Source organism: Octopus sinensis, linkage group LG26 (assembly GCF_006345805.1).
Source record: "Octopus sinensis linkage group LG26, ASM634580v1, whole genome shotgun sequence".
Classification (NCBI taxonomy): domain Eukaryota; kingdom Metazoa; phylum Mollusca; class Cephalopoda; order Octopoda; family Octopodidae; genus Octopus; species Octopus sinensis.
In genome coordinates, this window is record NC_043022.1 from 12,123,212 (window position 1) to 12,146,845 (window position 23,634).

General features: G+C 39.6%; 1 protein-coding gene across 1 annotated transcript in view; it reads left to right on the top strand.

Moving 5' to 3' along the window:
* The window catches only part of LOC115224751 (transcription initiation factor TFIID subunit 10-like), a 74,590-nt gene that overhangs the window by 26,552 nt on the left and 24,404 nt on the right, over positions 1–23,634 (top strand). The window lies entirely within an intron of this gene.

A 23,634-nucleotide genomic window follows, 5' to 3' on the forward strand; every position in this document is an offset into this window, starting at 1 on the left:
GGTAGATATCTCTATATCTTGTATGATATTTGCAGGTAGATATCTCACATCCATAGATATACATCTCGTATATGTTATCTACAGGTATATAACTGTATATCTTATAAAGATATTCATAGATATCTAAATATCTCCTCAAATACAACAGTATTAATGTTACCTGTAATTTCTGTTCATCACAATAAAAAATAGCTATTTTGCTTACTTTTCCTGACTTTGAAATATGTATTTGAACACCATCATTATTAATAACAATAATAGTAATAAATCTTTGACTGTCCTCTTTATTGCTGGAAAAGACAAAAAAAAAAAATGGTTTTCTGTTGTGTATTTTTAAATTGATTTTTTTGTTGTTCAGATCCTGTCAGGATCCAAGTTTGTCTTTGTGTATAGAGTGTGTATATGGCTTTGGATCAGCTCAGCTTGAGCAGGCTGTATTTCATTTCATTTACAAGGTGTCATCAATGACTGAGCCACCAAACGGCTCTCTCTCAACAGTCTTTGCCTTGTGTTTCGGAAATCATTATTTAATTTGTTCACCTTTTGTTTTCTTTTTTTTTATCTTCCATGTTCATGGGACAGCAAGGGTAGCACTATGATTCCCTTCATAGTGATGTCTTGGCTTTCATTCCGTGTCTTTCCACTATCAATTTGCAATTGGCACATTTTCCTCATGTCATCCCACCTTGTATTTATGTAACACCCGTCCCTCCCGGCTTTACTCTAACACACACAACTATTCTTTTAATTAACTTCCCCCCTCTCGTTTGATGATTCACCCACTTTGAGCCATTTCTCCCAGTACATCGAACAACCAATCAATGAAGGAGTTTCTATGCCTTTGCTGAAGCTGCTTGAAATAGCAGCCAAAATCTCCCTCAACAATCATCCCCTACCATCTAAAGTATTTTCTCCTGCATTGCCAAAACAGAACTTTATTTTCTGTATTATGTTAACCTAGTAGCCTGATGGTTTAAGGTGTTGTACTCATGGTCGTAAGGTCATGGTTTCAATTCCCAGGTTGGGCAGCATGTTATGTTCTTGAGCAAAACGCTTTTTTCATGTTGCTCCAGTCCACTCCACAGACTGGTCCCATTCAAGTGGGACTGATATAATTTCAATCTTTTATTTGCCATGGAAGCCAAGTGAAGCTCCGTTCTCGTGAGTCTTACGGCTTTTGACAGACCCTAAGATTTAGCCAAACCCAAAATGTATATTTCATTCTGATGCACCTGTATGGCTTCGTGGTTTTGGACACACCTGTGTAAAGTTTCATTGCACATGTGCAGTGGTAGCATGCACAAATCACACGCACATAAAACTTTATCTGAAACAGGAGCCCCTCCTTAAAAATGTATTGTTTGACCTTCAAGTATGTGAAAGAAGTATTGATATTGGTGAGTGAAAGGGAGAGAGGATACCTGCCATGTTTTGTGTGTGTGTGTGTGAAGAATGCAAAAGATAGTGGGTTGGGTTGCACAAACAACCACGAAATTGATGAAATTAGATCTCTAAATATCTCGTTTCATAGATGACATGAGATAGAGAAAATGCTTGTATTGAGTTGTCATTCAGTGTATACCAACGTAGAATGATTTTTTTCCCCCTAATTTCTGATTTACATTTCTTTTAAATGATGTTTATTGTTTGGTGTGCATCCAATTTTTGTTTTTATCAAATTCCTTATCAATGTAAGGCAGCAAGATGGCTGAATTGTTAGCACTCTGGACAAGATGTCAAGTGGCATTTCTTCCAGATCTTCATGTTCAGAGATCAAATTCTGCCGAGGTCGACTTTACCATTCATCCTTTCAGGGTCGATAAATAAGTACCAGTTGAGCACTGGGGTTGATGTAATCGATTAAACCCCCCCTTCCCCTAAAATTGCTGGCTTTGTAACAAAATTTGAAACTTATTATTAATGCATCAATTATTGGTTTTTTTCTTCTAATTTTTACTTTTTTTTTTTTTACTAATCAGATTTATTTTTTATGTAATTTTTTTAACGAGTAATTCTTCACATCTTGAATATGTTGACAGTGTTTATAATGTACTTGATGACCTTTTGTGTAAGCCAAACAGTCTCACACTTTACTCCTCACAGTGAATAGGGTTAACATATTTATTATTATTATTATTATCACTATAATAATAAAGTTCAGTCTTTTGTGTATATTTTGACATGTAATTGAATAAAACTTGGATAGAACCTAGCAAAGTGTTAGTACTTATGAATCTAATTGTTTTTCCTATTGTTTTCAAATGAGACCTTTGTCAGCTGTTCACCTGCAATCTATTTAAAGCTCATCTATATATCTTTCTATGTTATATATATATATATATAGACACAGGAGTGGCTGTGTGGTAAGTAGCTTGTTTACCAACCACATGGTTCCGGGTTCAGTCCCACTGCGTGGCACCTTGGGCAAGTGTCTTCTACTATAGCTCCGGGCCGACCAAAGCCTTGTGAGTGGATTTGGTAGACGGAAACTGAAAGAAGCCTGTCGTATATATGTATATATATATATATGTATGTGTGTGTGTGTGTGTGTCTCCCCCTTGCATTGCTTGACAACCGATGCTGGTGTGTTTATGTCTCCGTTACTTAGCGGTTCTGCAAAAGAGACCGATAGAATAAGTACTGGGCTTACAAAAGAATAAGTCCCGGGGTCGAGTTGCTTGATTAAAGGCAGTGCTCCAGCATGGCCGCAGTCAGATGACTGAAACAAGTAAAAGAGAGTAAAAGATATATATATATATATATATATATCAAGAAGACCCTTCCTCCACAGCAGAAGTGTTACGTTTGCTCCCCCTGATGAAGGGGATCAGCCTGTAAGAGTCCTGCCGGTGCTATGTTAAAAGCACCCAGCACATTCTGTAATGTGGTTGGCATTAGGGAGGGCATCCAGCCATAGAAACCAAGCCAAATCAGACTGGAACCTGTGCAGCTCTCCTACTTGCCAGCTCTGTTCAAACTGTCCAATCCATGCCAGCATTGGAAAAACTCATGTTAAAGGATGTTGATGATAGACACACACACACACATCAGCATGGTATGTCCACACTTCATTTGCATCTCAAACCTGCACCCCCCCACTCTTCATCTTGCCTAGAATGTCACTCTACTAGAAGCTGTTCAGAGATGTGTAACCAGGCAAAGTACCTTTGCTTAACAATATCCTGAATGTATTTCTTCTCTTGGCATTAATGCACTAAAGTTCTGACACCTTGTGGTTGACTAACTTGATAGAATCCCACAAGATTATCAGCCAGCTTTAAAACAACCCAGATCACCTTTTTGAGTTCAATATCTCTACCACCCATGGATACACTTATAAAATCTGGGGCAGGGGGAGTGCAAATGTGACTTTCCGCAACATGTTTTTTATGCTTGGATTGTTGAAGCATGGAATAAAACTACTTGTGTCTGGTGTTTAGCTGTCCGGACACAGCATCTTTCAAAAGGCTTTCAAATTCACTAACGCTACTCCTGAAAGGATACCTGTGTACCCTTTTAATGTCCACTTTTTTTATCTGTGTACCATGTATCGTTGCTGTTTTTTATTACTTGACACATTACCATTCTCTGGTGCCTTCTTTTATCCTTTTCCAACATGTTGCATTGCATCTAAGTACTGTGTACAACAAGCTCATCAAATTGGCAAACTGGCAGAATCAAAATGAGCCCCTCTCTCAAAATTTAGCCTTGTACCTATAGTAGAAAGGACTAATTAACCCTTTAGTGCTCACATTATTCTGCCAAAGTTAATGCTTTTTAATCCACATTGTTTTGAACTAATCACGCATTATCTTGTAGCTATGAGATTTTGATGAGGTAGCTGTTAATTTTTAAAACGATATTGTAGGGTTGGTGTGAGAGACCAGATCTGGCCAGTTTGAACATAAAACAGGCAGAATACTTATGGCCGGTTTAAATGCTAAAGGGTTAAGGTAGCAAGCTGGCAGAATTATTATGCACACGGGACAAAGTGTTTCGTAGCATTTCTCCCAACTTGACATTCTTAGTTCGAATCCTGCTGAAGTCAACTTCACTTTTCATTGGTCAATAAAAGAAGCCCTAGTCAAGTACTAGAAGTCAATAGTTTTCTTCCTTCAACAATTCAGTTCTTGTGCTTACTGTAGGAAGAATTGTTTTCAAGGTTGGTTGCTGGCAGAATCATTAGCATGCTGGACAAAATACTTGGTAGCATTTCTTTTGGCTTTATGTTCTGGAGTTCAAATTCCACCCAGGTCGACTTCACTTTTCGTCCTGAAATGGGTTGAACACTGGGGTTGATGTAATAAACTATTCTACTCCCCCACAAAATTTCAGTCTTTATGCCTTCAGTAGAAAGCATTATCCGTTCGTGTCCGTTGCCAGCCTGGCCTGGTCCCCATGCCGGTGGCACGTAAAAGCACCATCCGTCCGTGGCCGTTTTCCAGCTCCGGGTGGCACGTAAAAACCACCCACTACACTCACAGAGTGGTTGGCGTTAGGAAGAGCATCCAGCCGTAGAAACACTGCCAGATCAGACTGGGCCTGATGCAGCCTTCAGGCTTCACAGACCCCAGTTGAACCGTCCAACCCATGCTAGCATGGAAAGCGGACGCTAAATGATGATGATGATGATTATTATTATTTATAAATGAATGCAAAAGGCAAAAAAACAAAATATATTGGGTTAATGTATTTATGGCAGCAACTGTGGACAAATATAGAACAAGGGAGGGAGTAGCAGCAGCAGTAGCAGCAGTCATTGTTATTTTTCATTCAGTAATTTATATTTTGGTTATGTTTTTGTTTGGGGGTTTGAAACCCCATTGATTTTTTTTTTTTAATTTTTTTTAAACTGACCAATACACACTCATAGCTGACGTCACTGCTGAGGCAAAGTTACACTCACCCGACCATATTTGGTTATGTATGTCATTTGATCTAAAGTTGCCCAGACAAAAGCATTGATTTAGATTAGTTAATCCACTGATTACTCTCTGCACTCCTCCAGCTTATTATCCACCTCTTATTACCCTCTCTCTCTCTCTCTCTTTCTCTCTCTACCCCCTCGTTTTAGCTCCATCACCACCCCATCTCTTGTCAATTAGCACCAATATTAAAACCAGCCAACCATGGCGTTTATAAATGGTTGCTTGCCCTCCTAAAAACATCAACCAAATTTCTCACATATTGTGTCTTATTGTCTTCAACAAAGGAGGGACACGTCAGCCAGTGTAGTCAGTGATAGACAAAAAAGACAGGGTGGTCAGAGTTGGAACAACTCTTTATCGACTAAGGTTGAAGACCAGGTTCTGAAGGATATTGAACTGTATATATTGTTAAACAGTATATATTATTAATCGGTATATATTATTAAAACTGCATATATTATTAAAACGGTGTATATACATATAATAAGACTTTGCACTAAAAATGCATATATTTACATTTCCCTGGCTCTGTAATTACATATGCACATATGCATGCATGCGTTCACGCACACGTTAGACATATTTATTTCTTGAGCTTGTTTATATCGTTTTCCTCCACCAAGTCACGAAGTATAGATGCTCAACCCCCTCCTCCTTATTGATTAGCTGCCCATGTCATGGGGCGGGTTTGTTTGAAGTATTGGATTACTTCTCATTGATCGCCACAGCTCAGTAGTATAATTGTATCTTTTATATCTTTCTCTGTATGTGTGTGTGTGTGTGTATATATATATATATATATATGCTCATATATTGCATGCAATACATGCAAATATATGCATATATATATACACATATATACACACAATTAAAATAGCTGCAGGCTGTATGTTCGCAGCTAGGTACACAAGCATTCAAGATGTGACCAATTCTATTGTTTTTGTATATGTCAAACTACCTGGATACAATGTGTCCATCTTGTGTGGTTTGAGAGTAATTTGGCTGTGTTTTCTAGCAGGTTGAATGACTGCTCAGAAACTCCTTTGTTAGCTCGTAGATAGTTCTAGTTTTATTGAAGACGGGTGTCAAATCCCATCAAGGTTAACTTAGCCTTTCAGAGTCAATGAAATGAGTACTAGTTGCATACTGGGGGGGTTAATGCAATCAACTAGCCCCTTCCCTCAAAAGTTCAGGCATATATAATTACATGTCCAAGACATGTCAACAAATGAACATAAATGAAATATTGTTTATGAATTATATTTTAATGATAATAATAGATTTTGGTGGGACTGTGTGGTAAGAAGTTAGCTTCCCAACCACATGGTTTCAGGTTCAATCCTATTGTGTGTCCTTCACTGTAACTCCAGGCCATCCAGAGCCTTATGAGTGGATTTTGTAAAAGGAAACTAAAAGAAGCTTGTCATCTGTGTGTGTGTGTAATATATATATCATCACACCTGTGCAGGTGGCACGTAAAAAGCACCCACTACACTCACGGAGTGGTTGGCATTAGGAAGGGCATCCAGCCGTAGAAACACTGCTGGATCAGACTGGGCCTGGCGCAGCCTTCTGGCTTCCCAGACCCCAGTTGAACCGTCCAACCCATGCTAGCATGGAAAACGGACGTTAAACGGTGATGATGATGATGTACACACACGTGTGTGTTTCCCCGTACTGCTTGACAACATGTTGGTTTATGTTGCGTAACTGCAGTTTCGCGTAAGAGACCAAAGTACCAGGTTTTAGAAAAAACAAAAGTTATGGAGTCAATTCATTCGACTAGAACCCCTGTATGGCCCACAGTTCAGTGACTGAAACAAGATATATATATATCTCGCAAGGTCATTTTTCTTTCATTGAAAATGACACCATTCATGTTCTGTAGACCACTTCTAAGCAAATGGTTGGGGAGAGGGGCAATGGAGTATTAATGCCATAAATATATGTATATGCACACACATAAGATGGCAATAAAATAGGAGATGACAATAAAGGAACTATTAAAAGGTAATAAAATGAGGTGACAACAACTGATACAAGTATTAAAAAGACTTTAAAACTGTCATTCAGTGAAACGCCTGTCTTTGATTGGACTTCCTATAAAATATTTGCTTATCCAAGTATTTTGGTAGCGCCAATAACAATACTGATGTTTGTATTATTGATTGTGAAAAGTCAATACCTGAGATGGATTTATGTTTCTAGAGAGAGAAAAAAAAAAAATCTTTTTTTCAATATTTATATCAACACTATATTGTGGTCGGCTGTATCAAAGGCCTTGCTGAAATCAAGGTATATTACATCCACGTTGGAGCCCTCACTTAGTGTAATTAAGATGTCATCAAAGTGGTGGAGGAGCTGTGTGGGACTGGACAGTCCCTCCCACCACGAAAGCCATGCTGGTTGCAATTTAGAAGATGATTTTGTTCTAAGAAGGCTGTTATTCTTGATCTCAACACTCATTATATATACTTTATTATTTACAATATGGAAGCACTCCGTCGGTTACGACGACGAGGGTTCCGGTTGATCCAAATCAACGGAACAGCCTGCTCGTGAAATTAACGTGCAAGTGGCTGAGCACTCCACAGACACGTGCACCCTTAACGTAGTTCTCGGGGATATTCAGCGTGACACAGATAGTGACAAGGCCGGCCCTTTGAAATACAGGTACAACAGAAACAGGAAGTAAGAGTGAGAGAAAGTTGTGGTGAAAGAGTACAGCAGGGATCACCACCATCCCCTGCCGGAGCCTTGTGGAGCTTTAGGTGTTTTTCGCTCAATAAACACTCACAACGCCCGGTCTGGGAATCGAAACCGCGATCCTACGACCGTGAGTCCGCTGCCCTAACCACTGGGCCATTGCGCCTCCACAATTTACAATATACATAACCAGGAATAACACAGCTGATGACAATTGGATTCCAAACTATTGAAATCAGTGAGTTCAGTGTTGTGCAACACACTTTATCCATCCACGTCATCATTTAACATCCATTGTCCATGCTGCCGTGGGTTGGATGGAAGGTTGTACCAGGCTCCAGTCTGATTTGGCGTGGTTTTCCTATGGCTGGGTGCCCTTCCTAACGCCAACCACTCCAAGAGTGTAATGGGTGCTTCTACATGCCACTGGCACGGATGCCATTTGCCTGACACTGGTATCTGCCACAGCTGTGATTTGCTTGGCTTGATGGGACTTCTTCTCAAGCACAACATAATGTCAAAGGCTTTGGTCATTGCCTCCGTGAGGCCCAACACTTGAAAGGATCTTGGCCAAACAAATTGATGCACAGCAACGTTTTGGACCCATGCAATGTTTGTACAGACTTACTGAGTTTAGGAAGTGATCTTACTCAATCACAAGTTGACTTCCAGTGTACATAACCCTTTAGCATTTAAACTGGGCATATCCAGCTAAAATTGTGGAGGCACAATGGCCCAGTGGTTAGGGCAGCGGACTCGCGGTCATAGGATCGCGGTTTCGATTCCCAGACCGGAACCCTCATCGTCGTAACCGACGGAGTGCTAAGAGAGTGCTTCCATCCAGCTAAAATATTCAATTTGTTTTATGTTCAAACTGACCAAATACAGTCTCTTGTATCTACCCTGCACTGTCATTCTAACAGTAAACAATCCCATAATCGAAAATCTCAAAGCTACGAGATAATGCATGATTAATTCAAAACAAATGTGAATAGATAAGGCTAATCTAAATGCTGAAGGGATAAACTCGTTAGACGCAAATAGATATGAGTGATAAGGAGAGACAAGGAAATAAGATATTGTAATGCTCAGTCATTGCCTCAATCACTGGCTCAAGAAAGAGAATTGTTTCTTGGAAGAGTTGAACTTAATTGGGCAATGTTTTAAGAATATATATACTAGTATAGTTAATTTCTTGTAAGCTCTGACAGAACAAATACATCCCAGTTATGACCATTCCCTCTAGTAATATCTAGGGTCAAATTATTGCTTAATGGGGCCTTCCAGTCATAATTATCTTGTCTAGTAATGTCTACCTTGATGTTTAGTAGTTTTGGACTAACCATGAAGAAGAGAAGAGATTGTCGCTTAAAAAAAACATTTTGAGAAGATACTGAGAAAGCAAGCTGTTGGATGTAGTTAGAGAGAGGGCAAGTGGTGCAGTAAGACTGAGCACTGAGGCAAGTTGTGCAGTGCGCTGGGCAAGTTGTGCAGTAAGGCTGAGCACAAAGGCGGTGAGCTGGCAGAAACGTTAGCATGCTGGGCGAAATACTTAGTGGTATTTCGTCTGCTGTTACGTTCTGAGTTCAAATTCCGCCGAGGTCGACTTTGCCTTTCATTCTTTCGGGGTCGATAAATTAAGTACCAGTTACGCACTGGGGTCGATGTAATCGACTTAATCTGTTTGTTTGTCCTCTCTGTGTTTAGCCCCTTGTGGGTAGTAAAGAAATAGGTATTTCATCTGCTGTTGCGTTCTGAGTTCAAATTCCGCCGAGGTCGACTTTGCCTTTCATCCTTTCGGGGTCGATAAATTAAGTACCAGTTACACACTGGGGTCGATGTAATCGACTTAATCCGTTTGTCTGTCCTTGTTTGTCCCCTCTATGTTTAGCCCCTTGTGGGCAATAAAGAAATAAGACTGGGCACTGAGGTTGATAGAAATCTCTAACTTAACAAAGGGAGTTTTGTTGCCCACATCAGAGGGTGGTTCCAGCTAGCTCTTGAATCACAGTGGGAAGAGCCAAAACCCCTACAGATCTTCTTCATCACCTGATAAAACCTTGACCCATGTATCTGGAGATGTAGAGCCCTCAGCACACGCTTACCCTAAACAGGGTCATGTTGTCTTTTGTGGCCTTCTTTTCTTAAGATGGTGGGTGGTGGTTCGAAGGAGATCTTACTGCTATTTTTTGCAAGCCCAGTGGACATGTAGCAGTTCTCTCCTTAGTTTGACTTCATGAATATTTTGCCAGTAGATTAATACTGCTGTTGTTGAAGTTGATGAGGGTTTATTAATACTAATTAGTAACAGAGGAATATGAATAATGAAAACAGAAAACTACTCTGGACAAACATTCCTGGCATTTCAAGAATTTCTCTTTGCATTGAAATATTTTAGTAAATAGTGCTTTGCAATTACCACTGCTATTACTACTAGTCATCAACGCTATTACTACTACTACCACCACTGCTTTAAAGACAGATACCAGATGGTCCACCACCACCACCACATTTCTCTCTGATCTCATTGGTTGAATCTGGACAGGTTTAATGTTGAACAGACCTGCGGAAGTCTTCCTCTTTCTGTTTTGTGAAAGTGCGTTGTATACACCTGCAGTATTGTGTGTATATAAACCTGAAATACTGTGTGCGTAAATCATGCTTGGTTGTGTTGGTAAGAAGTTCACTTCCCAATTATATGGTTTCAGGTTCAATCCTAATGCCTAGCACTTTGGGCAAACAGAACCTTGCAAGTGGATTTGGGACATGGAAGCTGTGTGTATATCATCATCGTTTAACGTCCATTTTCCATGCTAGCATGGGTTGGACGGTTCGACCGGGGTCTGGGAAGCCAGGAGGCTGCACCAGGCTCCAATCTGATCTGGCAGTGTTTCTACAGCTGGATGCCCTTCCTAACGCCAACCACTCCGTGAGTGTAGTGGGTGCTTTTTACATGCCAGGGGAGTCTGGCAGTGGCCACGATCGGTTGGTGCTTTTTACGTGCCACCGGCACAGAAACCAATCAACATTTAATGTTCGTTTGCCAGCATCGAAGATGGATGTAAGATAATTATGATAATGATGCATACACACACACACACAATCACACACGGGTGCATGTGAATGTTTGTGTCTCCTTGTCTTGACATTGGATGATTTTTGTAAATCACCAGATGGGGGTTAGCAACAGGAAAGGCATCTGGCCATAAAAGGTCTGACTCAAACTCTGATGCCTGGAAAAGTGGTCATTAAAATGATGATGGTCATCATCATATTACCCTTTTAGTATTCCGGGTATTGTGTTAAATGTAATACTTATTCATTCAGATTGTTTTAAATTATGTGAAGCTTCTAGATTCCAATGATGTGATTATTTTTCTGATTGGTTTAAACACAAAACCAATGTTTGGGCTGGGTTTGGCCAGTTTAAACCTAAAATGCCAGGTATATAGGTTAGAATTACTGAAGTATATAATTACAGGTGTGACTCTGTGATTAGGGAAGTTAATAGGCATTTGTCGTGTGTGTGGTTTTGGGGTGTGTCAAGCAGGGTACATCTAGGATTACATTATGTATTATACCTTTTCTCTACAAAAACATGCTGTGATTTGAGGAGAAACTTGGCTGCTATTTCTAGCAAGTCAGGTCAAGGGCACTTTTTGGTTGAGAATCCCCTGCCCTGCATGTAGCTTGACCTCCTTAAAAAGCAACTAAATCTCCCTCAAATCATACTCCACTGTTATAAAAAGGGAAAAATATATCTTTTTCTTGTTGTTGTTACTCATTTCAGTTATTGGATTGTGGCCATGCTGGAGCACCACTTTTAAAGTTTAGCTGAACAAATTGACCCTAGTACTTATTTTGAAGTCCAATACTTATTCTATTGGCCTCTTTAGCCAAACTGCTAAGTTATAGGAATATAAACAAACCAACACTGGTTGTCAAGTGGTGGTGGGGTAACAAACTTATGTGTATGCATGTGTGTGTACTCTTTACTCTCTTTTACTTGTTTCAGCCATTTGACTACGACCATGCTGGAGCACCGCCTTTAGTCAAGCAAATCGACCCCAGGACTTATTCTTTGTAAGCCTAGTACTTATTCTATCGGTCTCTTTTGCTGAACCGCTAAGTTACGGGGACGTAAACTCACCAGCATCGGTTGTGAAGCGATGTTGGGGGAACAAACACAAACATACACCACACACACACACACACACACACACACACACACACATATATATATGACAGGCTTCTTTCAGTTTCCGTCTACCAAATCCACTCGCAAGGCTTTGGTTGGCCCGAGGCTATAGTAGAAGACACTTGTCCAAGGTGCCACGCAGTGGGACTGAACCCAAAACTATGTGGTAGGTAAGCAAGCTACTTACCACACAGCCACTCCTACGCCTAGACACTTGCCCAACGTGTGTGTGTGTGTATATATATATATATATATAATAATAATAATAAATATTGGAATAAATCCAAACTTACAGGGAAAAATCAGATTTAGGATTGAATCCAATTTTATAGTAAAATATTATATTATATTAAATTAGAGACAAAACCACTATTAGGCAAATCAAACAATGAAAAATTTAAGCCAAACCTCGCCAAGATAAATATTTAAACCACCTGATGAATGACTGCGACTCAAAAATTTGAAGAAGTTAGCAGGCATGAAACGATCGTAGTGTGATATTAATTATATTTTTTAATAATTTTGTTATATATTTAAATAATATAAATTAAATAATCTTATGTATTGGCTTGAGTTTTTCATTGTTTTATTTGCCTAATAGTGGTTTTGTCTCTAATTTAATATATATATATATATATATATATAAAGACAGGCTTCCACACAGTTTCCATCTATCAAATTCACTTAGAAGGCATTGGTTGGCCTGAGGTGAGAGCAGAAGCCCATGTTACCATACGGTGAGACTGAAGCTGATATCAGAGAGCTGCAAAGCAAGCTTCTTAACAGCACAGTCATTCCTTTCTCTCTCTCTCTCTCTCTCTCTCTCTCTCTATATATATATATATATTATATATATATATATATTATATATATATATATATATATATATAGACAGGCTTCCACACAGTTTCCATCTATCAAATTCACTTAGAAGGCATTGGTTGGCCTGAGGTGAGAGCAGAAGCCCATGTACCATACGGTGAGACTGAAGCTGATATCAGAGAGCTGCAAAGCAAGCTTCTTAACAGCACAGTCATTCCTTCTCTCTCTCTCTCTCTCTCTCTCTCTCTCTCTCTATATATATATATATATATATATATATATATATATATATATATATATATATATATAAGGAGAAAGAGGGCAATGTTAGAAGTACAGTCTGAAAAAATAAGATGTAATAGTTGCAGTTGGAATGCCTGTGATCATAGGTTTGCTCAGTGTTGGCCCAGGGTTAAACAACAACAAGCATAATCTTGGCACTTTTTTTTTTTTTAGCTGCATGCCATCACATAAATACAATCTGAGATTTAAAAACACACCCATCCACCCATCTGCCCATCCCTCCACCCATCCATCCATGTATAATGAAACAGACTGGGGTTGCATTTTTATAAGCTTGTAAACTGTTGATTTTTATGTCAAGTTTACCTCAATCATTCTGTACCTTATCAAGAGCTCTCACATACTCTAAGCACCTCAACCAACCCCCATCTCAACCACCTACTGCATAAATCTCTCCTTCATCGTTGTCCTTTTCCCCACTAAGTGGGTATACATGCCTGCAATGCTGTATAATATATGTATATATGTGTGTGTGTGTGTATATACATATATATTGTGTGTGCATTCTTTCTGGCACATTGTGAATTATGGTCTGTGAAGTGTTTAATTATTCTAAGCCCGTTATTTACATTTTACTCAACTAACATAACAAGGAGGAATGTAAAGTAGTTCATTAATGCTCTACTTTGCTAAATGCTCTGTCTCAGTCTTCGAAGCCTCCCCGACAGACCTTTCTCTATAAACCCCTTCCCACAAATATTTCTGTCTAAATCTCTTAGCTCGGACCACTTTAGTATTCCATCCACCTCAGTATGGTATTGAACTTCTCACCTGTCCACCCACTTGACTCAGGCTTTATAAAGAGCCAGAGGCACTGATTTCCCTTTTGGCTAAGAGAAAAAACTGAATAAAAACATTTTAGCATAAACATATTTGTCTTCAACATTTCTAGCATTTAAATGTGCCACATAAAAGGCACTGGTGATGGTGCCACATAAGCACCCAGTGCACTGTAAAGGGGTTGGCATTAAGAAGGGCATCCAGGTGTAAAAACCAAGCCAAAGCAGAGTGTAGCCAGGTGTGGTTCCTGGTCTTGTCAGCTCCTGTCAAGCTATCCAACCCATGCCAGCATAGAAAACAGATGTTAAATGACGATGATATCAAGTATTCTTCCTGTTTTATGTTCAAACTGGCTGGATTTGGCATCTCACACCTACCCTACAATGTCATTCTGAAACTAAACAATCACATCATCAAAATCTGGAAGCTACAAGGTATTGCATAATTAATTCAATGGCTTCCGTGCCGGTGGAACGTAAAATGCACCAATCCGATCGTGGCCGATGCCAGCCTCGCCTGGCACCTGTGCAGGTGGCACGTAAAACGCACCCACTACACTCACGGAGTGGTTGGCGTTAGGAAGAGCATCCAGCTGTAGAAACACTGCCAGATCAGACTGGAGCCTGGTGAAGCCTTCTGGCTTCCCAGATCCCCGGTCGAACCGTCCAACCCATGCTAGCATGGAGAACGGACGTTAAACGATGATGATGATGATGTTGTGGATCAATAAGCATTCCATTTGAACGAGCAATCTGAATGCTAAGGGGTTAATGTTGTTTCATTCTCGCATTAGTTGCCATCTGTCAGGACGCATCTGTCAGGACGCATCTGTCAGGACGCATCTGTCAGGACGCATCCTTCAAAAGTTCCACGTGTCCTGGAATCCACCAACTCTACTCCTGAAAGTGTGCCTGTGCCCTCATTTCCTCTTTATGATTCTTGTCCTGTTCTTTTCCGTCTTCTTGTCTTCTTTCGTATGTATTAAACATCATGAACTTCTGGCCCTCATTACTTATCTTGTTTTACTTTCTGTCCCTTCTTATTCTTTAGTTTAATCCAATTTATAACATTAGTCCAATCTTTATTGGTATAGAACATGGATATTAACAGATGATGATGTGCAGATGTTCTTTTCTGAATTTGCCCACAATATTGTTTACATTATCTCTACACCACTCCTCAGTGTTGTCTAAATAAATAAAAGAATCAGTTTTAACAAAAAAAAACACACAGGCAAAAGAACCTTCTAGCCATTACCTTAACAGTAAAAATATCAAATGAAATAAATAACTAATGTAATCATGAGAAAGATGTGATCAATATATGCATGTAATTTTTCTCTAAATGTACAAATGTTATTGTGGCTCGCTTCTTGATCTTTGGCTTGCCCTGCGTGTATGTATTATTGATTTATACTGCGCTAATTAATATAATAATGTATCATAATAACTAATTGTGTTGTGATATGTATGCGCATGTGTGTGAGTTTATAATCATCATATAATGTCCGTTGTCCTTGCTGGCATGGGTTGGATGGCCTGACCATCCGTGTATGACCAACAGTTGTGAAAAACTGAGTAGAAAACTGGTTTTTTGCCCTTAAATCCTTCATTTTTGACCAAATTCGTCCAAATCTCACATGAACAGTACAGATGACTCAACAATGGTTCAAAACTATTTTTGGTTAATATTCTTTATTTAACTTGCGACAGATCTACGAAATACTGCGAAACATCACCTTTTCGCATTTTTGCAGAGTAACACCCCAAAAAGCTGTTTCAAGGAATGCCTGATGTTTTTTTTTTTTGCTTTTTGTTGCAAAAGAACCACTATGTTGCATCATTTCTGGAAAGTATTTGTTCTTGATGTGACTGTGTGGTAAGAATTTTGCTCTCCAATCACATGATTCTAGATTCAGTCCCACTGTGTGGCACTTTGAGCAAGCATTTTTCTACTTGAGCATTGGCTTGGCAAAAATTTTGTTAGTGGATCTGATAGACAGAAGCTGAAAGAAGCCCATCATATAGGTATATATATATGTATGTATATATCTGTGTGTCGGTCTTTGTCCCCCATCACTGCTTGACAACCAGAGTTGGTGTATTTACACTCCCATAACTTAGCAGTTCAGCAAAAGAGTCTGATAGAATAAGTACCAGGCTTACAAAAGAAAAAAAAAGTACTGGGGTTGATTTGTTTGACTAAAATTCTTTAACCCTTTAGTATTTAAAACGGCCATATCCGGCCAAAATAGCTAATCTGTTTTATGTTCAAACTGACCAGATCCAGGCCCTCACACCTATCCTACAATGTTATTCTACATTAAGTAATTACACCATCAAGCTTTTGAAGATATGAGATAATGCATGATTAATTCAAATCAATGGGAATCAATAAGCATTATGTTTGATTGAATAATCTGAACACTAAAGGGTTAAGGTGGTGCCCCAGCATGGCCATAGGCTGAAACAAGTAAAAGATAAAAGATACACAGACACACACTGGTGGAAAGTTTGGTGATGGATGGCAGAGTGGTGTGTGTGATTAATTGTCAGAAATGACATCATTTGTTGTAGCCGTGTTTCTGATGAAGTTTCTTTGGGTGTGTGGTGTAAAACAGATGCTAATGGAATGTGGTTTATAATCTGTGGTCCAGCCTCAGACATCTCTTATCAGTGATGTTGGTTTATCCTAAATAACCAGAGATATCTCTGTTCGTGTTGTTGCTGTTCACTGTTACTGTCTGGTTTCATATCATTGTTGTTGATGATGATGATGATGATGATGATGTTTGAAATGTGATCCGGGAAGAAACAGAAGACAATGGATTCCTAACTGCATTGGAAGATTGAAACAGTTTGTACGTAGTGTAGTATTAGTACAGTGTGTATAGTATGGCTTTAGTGCAGACTACATGTAGAATGGTGTCAGGACAGACAGCATGTAGAATGGTGTTCGGACAGAACATGTATGATGTAAGATTGGCTAAGACAACATTCAATATGGCGTTAGCACAGACAGCATGTAGTATGGTGTTGTAAAAACATTTGCTTTCTGTAAAATGATGTTCTATTTCTGGTTGGAGTTTCAGATGAGAGAAAAACATGATACAGTTAAAAGTAAGAAAACAAACCCCAAATCGTAATTAGATTTTCATTAATGTTTAAGGTCAGTTATTTTAGTTATGATCCAATGTCAATAATATATTTCCAACTCTAGCAAAATTGTTCTTTTTTCCCCCCCTCATCACTCCCATAGAATAGTGTTGACCTTTTGTGTTTTTTTATTTTTATAAGAGAAAAATGAGGAAGAGGGGTGCTTATGACCTTTGAAGTCTCCCCTAGACTGATGTGGGTGATGCTTATAAATACAAGAGGGGTGAAGTAGGAGTGTTTGTGACCTTTGAAATTCCTCCCAGTGTGTGTGTGAGTGCATGTGCAATCCAGATACCTAGATTTGAGAGAAGAGGAGGCGGAAAAGCAGGGCAGTGTTTTTGTATTGTGAAGTCCCTCCTAGGTACTTGAACATCTGCAGGTAAACCGTGGACAAGAAGAGCCAAGGACCAGATGGCATTAAGCCAACCAAGGACCAAGTAGCAGTAGTAGTAATGGTGGTGGTAGTGGTGGTGATATCAAAACAGTGTATTCAACCTGTTGCCCAAACTAAAGACCTGCTTTGACTAGTATTAAGGTTGTAGATTTAAACTGAAACTTTAATTTGAAACACTGAGGTTCAGCTCCGCTGCATGTGCTCCTGGTGTTGTTTCGGTTAAAAAGTTTCCATCTGAACCATGTGGTATCAGGTTCAATCCCACTGCATATCTTGGGCAAAAAGGTTCTGTCTTTATATAGTCTCCCAGGTAACTCAACCTAGCAAACTAGTCTGTCTGTATCTGTTTGTGCCCTCTCTGGCTACCAGAGAAACCCCATAGGATTTCAATGGAGTGCTTTTTGACAGGCAGTGATTGGATATTACTGTCTTGAGTCATAGGACACATCGGACCCAGTTACCCTGGCTTCAATGGCTTATAAATCACTGGGAGAACATCATTCATCCTGAACAAAAGGGTGACACATTTACAGCTGAATGAACTGGAGCCACATGAAATGAAGTGTTTTGCTCAAGAATATAATGAACCACCCAGTCCAGGAATTGAAACCACAATCTTACAATCATGAATCAACACCTTAATCACTTGGGCAGGTGCCTTCCAGTGGTTGGAGCCTCTATTGAATTAATATAGGTATAGGCGTGGCTTATATTCACAGGCATGGTTGTGTGGTAAGAAGCTTGCTTTCTGACAACGTCCTGGGTTCAGTCCCACTGTGTGGCACCTTGGGCAAGTGCCCTCTGCTATAGGTTTGGACTGACCAAAGCCTCATGAGTGGATTTGGTAGACAGAAATTGAAGGAAGCCTTTTGTATGCGTGTGTGTGTCTTTGTGTCTGTTTGTCCCCCACCACCTCTTGACAACTGGTGTTGGTGTGTTTACATCCCTGTGATGTAATGGTTCAACAAAAAAGACTGATGGAATAAGTTAGGGTCATTTCAATCAACTAAAAATCCTTGAATTTGGTGCTCCAGCATGGCCTGAATTTGGTGCCCCAGCATGGCCCGTTGTGTAATGACTGAAGCAAGTGAAAAATAAAGAAAAAAAGATCTAATAGCAAGATAGGATGAGTGTCTGGATATTAGCACAGAGACCCCATATGGTTTCAACAGGACATTTCTTACAGGTACTGATAGCCCCTATAGGTTGAGGTAATGATAGTAAATGTGTCTGTCGTCTTTGGACACAACCAGAGGGCGCTCAAATGATTTGAATGAGCTGTTTCTAACAGGCAATGACTGGCCCCTGTATGCTGAGGTAAAGATAGTTAAGTGTACCTCTGTCATATCTGGACCCTACAAGAGATACCCCATATCATTTGAATAGTGATTGGTGCCCCTGTTAATTTAATGGCTTGCGGTCTGTGTCATCTCTAGATAGGACCAACGTACATTACTGAGGGAGACAGCCGGTCTGACACCTGTCTACTCTTTCTCTTGTAATTCCCACACTACAATAATAAGAAAGTTTACATTCTCAAATGGTTACTACAAACTTTATCAGAACATTTGTATACAAAGTGGGTGTAGTCTATGTATAGCATGTGTGGAACATACACACACACACGCACACATATACCACACACCTACACCTTCCCTGTTCTCTTATCTTCCTCTTGTTTCACCTTGCATGTTTAGTGTGGATATGTATAAACTACACAACAGAAATCTATCTGTCTGTCTTTTTGTATGTATGTATGTATGTATGTATATATATATAATATATATATATATGAGAGAGAGAGAGAGAGAGAGAGAAATTTCTGTAGTGTAGTTTAGTGATCTAGAAAAATAGAACTAAATACAAGTTCTCATAAAATAATGAAGTACAATACACAACTGCGTAGCAATATTTTGTTGGTTTTGCTAACCAACCACATGGTTGCGGTTTCAGTCCCACTGCGTGGCATCTTGGGCAAGTGTCTTCTGCTATAGCCCCGGGCCGACCAATGTCTTGTGAGTGGATTTGGTAGACGGAAACTGAAAGAAGCCTGTCGTATATATGTATATATGTATATGTATATGTATGTGTGTGTGTGTGTTTGTCCCCCTAGCATTGCTTGACAACCGATGCTGGTGTGTTTACGTCCCCGTCACTTAGCGGTTCGGCAAAAGAGACCGATAGAATAAGTACTGGGTTTACAGAGAATAAGTTCCGGGGTCGATTTGCTCGACTAAAGGCGGTGCTCCAGCATGGCCGCAGTCAAATGACTGAAACAAGTAAAAGAGTAAAGAGTAAGAGTAGTTTTTGGTGTTTAAAAATGTGGGTGAGTTTCTTTATAGTTGTTGCTTTTATGCTTAATGTTCTTTATTGCTTTATGTACTGCAATTGTTCTGGTTGCAACCATGAGTTTTTAGTTCAATCCTGTTGCTCAGTATTTTGGGCAAGAGTCTTTTACCATAGGTCTGGGCCAAGCAATGCCTTGTATGTAGATTTGGTGGATGGAAACTATTTTAGAAGCCCATTGTATGTATATGCGTAGATAGTGAAGCATGACCTTCGAATGTTGGGCCTCACAGAGGCAACGATGAAAGACCGAGACCTCTGGAGATATGCTGTGACTGTGAAGACCTGGCAAATAAAGTGAGTTCACAGCCGTATCCTACACCAGTTTCGCATAACCAGCCCCAGTCCATTCAAAAGTACCTTGGATTGTAGGGCAACCTGCTATGTTTGAGGAGGCCTATTGAGTCAAGTACATCAAATGAAAATCAAATGGAAATTGTATTTGTGATACCTGTGCCAGTGGCACGTAAAAAGCACCATCCAAATGTGGCCAATGCCAGCGCCTCCTTGACTGGCTTCCGTGTCAGTGGCATGTAAAAAAACAACAACTGATTGTGGCCGTTGCCAGCTACCACTGGCCTCTGTGCCGGTGGCACGTAAAAAGCACCCACTACACTCACGGAGTGGTTGGCATTAGGAAGGGCATCCAGCTGTAGAAACACTGCCAGATCAGACTGGGGCCTGGTGCAGCCTCCTGGCTTCCCAGATCCCAGTCGAACCGTCCAACCGTCCAACCATCGTTAAACGATGATGATGATGATATATATATATATACATGTACACACACGTATATGATATATATGTGTGTGTGGATGTGCCTGTGTTTGCCACCACCACCACCACCATGTGACAGCCAGTGTTTGTTTGTTTACTTTACTTTAACTTAGCAGTTTGGCAAAAGACACTGATAGCATAAGTTCCAGACTTTAAAAAAAAAAGTACTGAAGTCAATTTGTTTGATTAAACCCTTAAAGTTGGTGCTCCTGCATGGCCTCAGTCAAGTGGCTGAAACAAGTAAAATAGATAAAAGTATATATTTTCCATTGTCTCCTTCCCAAAATTCTTCATTGCATTTGTCATACTTGCACTCACTTCCTTGTAGAGGACATTAACCTTCCATCAATAGAACTGTAACTTTATCAGCTTGTGCTAAGGAATGAGAATGGTGTCACGGCTCTTCTTTGCTCATATAACCCTGTCACTTAATGTGAAGGAATCAGAATTGAGTGAAGTATAAGAAATGATAAAAGATTGGGAGAGAAGAAGGAGAAAAAAAGTGAACGAATTCATGACAACCCAACTGGAGTCCATATAACCTCTGAGGGTTCATATAAGATTTTTGGGAGTCCATGCAACAAAAGAATTGGGGATCCACAACAGTATTTTAAGGGCCCCTGAAGAAATTTTGCTCTTCACTCAAATAAGCATGTCACCTCATGTGAAGGAGTTAGCATTGCATCATGACCCTTCTGTACTGAAATAACCTTGTCACCTTCATGAAGGAATTAGCATTGTGTCATGGCCCCTCTTTACTCACGAACGGTAACACAATCTCCTCACCATGATGTCATTATGCCAGATATGTACATGCTGCTTTCATGAAATAAGATCATGAGAGGATTCACTTTCAGTGGAGATTTGTTAATGTGCGTGACTCTCTCAACAGAAGAAACACAGCCACAATCAATGCATATATCTTTTGTCAGACCATCCACTACCTCACACAGCACTAAGAAGAGAAAACCTGAGACTTACCCTCAGTGGAGGCATGGGTAACTCTATCTCTCCCACACCCACCAAAAAACAAAAAAAGAAAAAAAAAAGCAATAACCGCAATCAGTCACATGGTGACATGTATCAGATGGTCTTCTATCTCACCGTTTCTTATCAAGATCATCAAAAACCAAATCACGTAATCTAAACTTCTCCCACCACACCAGACATTTACTGTCTCCACGGCTGAGAAAGCCTGAGACAATCTCTCAGCGTAGGTGTGGTAAGTCTTTCTCAACAAAGAGAAACAAAGAGGAACACAGTCACTGTGGACATACAGGAAGAAATAGTCACATAATCATCTCAACAACAATAACAACACAACACTGCCTAGATATACCTTTACAATATATATATATATATATATATATAGAAATTCCATGCCATATCACGGTTCACCTGTCAATGTTTATTATTTAAGCTTAGGTGGATTGCTGCTTCATGGTGTTTTGCATTTATTATAAAATATATACAAATTATAAAAATAGCAAAAAAAAAAATACAGTACACTACTGCTTCTATTTCATGGATTTTCACCCATCGTGGGGTGTTGGGGGTTGGAATTTAACACCCACGATAGTCGAGGGATTACTATATATACATACAAGAATATATATATATATATATATATAATACATACATACATATATATATATACATACATATATACAAGAAGGCGGTGAGCTGGCAGAAACGGTAGCACGACCGGCGAAATGCTAAGCCGTATTTCGTCTGCCGTTACGTTCTGAGTTCAAATTCCGCCGAGGTCGACTTTCCCTTTCATCCTTTCGGGGTCGATAAATTAAGCACCAGTTACGCACTGGGGTCGATGTAATCGACTAAATCCCTTTTTCTGTCCTTGTTTGTCCCCTCTGTGTTTAGCCCCTTGTGGGTAGTAAAGAAATATATATATATATACATACATACATACATACATACATATATATATGCATATATACATACATATATATATATATATATGGAAATGACATAAATATATAACATAAATGGAAATTGCAGCTGTGATACCAGTGCCGGTGGTACGTAAGAGAACCATCCGAATGTGGCCGTTGCCAGCACCGCCCCGACTGGCCTCGTGCCGGTGGCACGTAAAAAGCACCATCCGATTGTGATTTTAATGAACCATTTAATATCTTCTCCTTCATCCTTCACAACTTGCTTGAATGATGATGATGCTCATTTGCAACCATCACAAGATGTCTAGACAATGGCACACAGTCATGGCAGATGTAAGGCGTCGGGGTTTATCTTGGTGACCCTCAGAGATATACAAAACATTGCCAATACTGTTTCTTCTCTCTGTGTCTCTTTTACCACTTCTACAACATCCCCTCCAACACACAACTACCACCGTCTCTGTCTCACAGACACACTGTTTCTTCTCTCTAACTATTCTACTACTACTACATCCTCACCAACACACTCCTACTATTTTGTAACAGTTGAAATTCTGAAGTACTGGGGGTTTCCTCTCCACCAATTTCCCTCGTGGGTTCTATGTCGAGAGGTGGGATTGAACATGGGACCTCGTGTCTGCAAAGTGAGCTTCCTAAGCACGCATCCATGCCTGCACCTACAAGTGTTTCTCATTGTCAATAAACAGCTTCGTTAACATTTTTACTGGTCATTAGCATTAAAAAAATGATAAATAAATACAAAGAAAAAGAAAAAAAAAAGATGACTATTTGCTCTAGAGAGTTCCTGACCAATAAAACAAGGTTTTCATATTTTGAGCCTACTTTGTGTGGTAATATATATTATTCCTGTGTTTACCAAATATAGAAATGGCATTGTCTCACCGGAACCAAGTACTTTAGCTGTGTAATTTATTTATTTAACAGCTGTAACTTTTCCCTCTTGTTTGCGACCAACCTATTTCTGCTTTCAAAATACAGCTTCTTCCCTAATCTACACAAGCGCCTCTCTCACTTTTCTGACTCACCGTTTCTAATGTTCTCTTAATAGCATTGTTTTAACTCTTTTTCTATGGCACTAATACACACACACACACACACACACACACACACACATATATATATATATATATATATATATATATATTTCTTTATTGCCCACAAGGGGCTACACACAGAGGGGACAAACAAGGACAGACAAAGGGATTAAGTCAATTACTTCGACCCCAGTGCGCAACTGGTACTTTATTTATCGACCCCGAAAGGATGAAAGGCAAAGATGACCTCGGCGGAA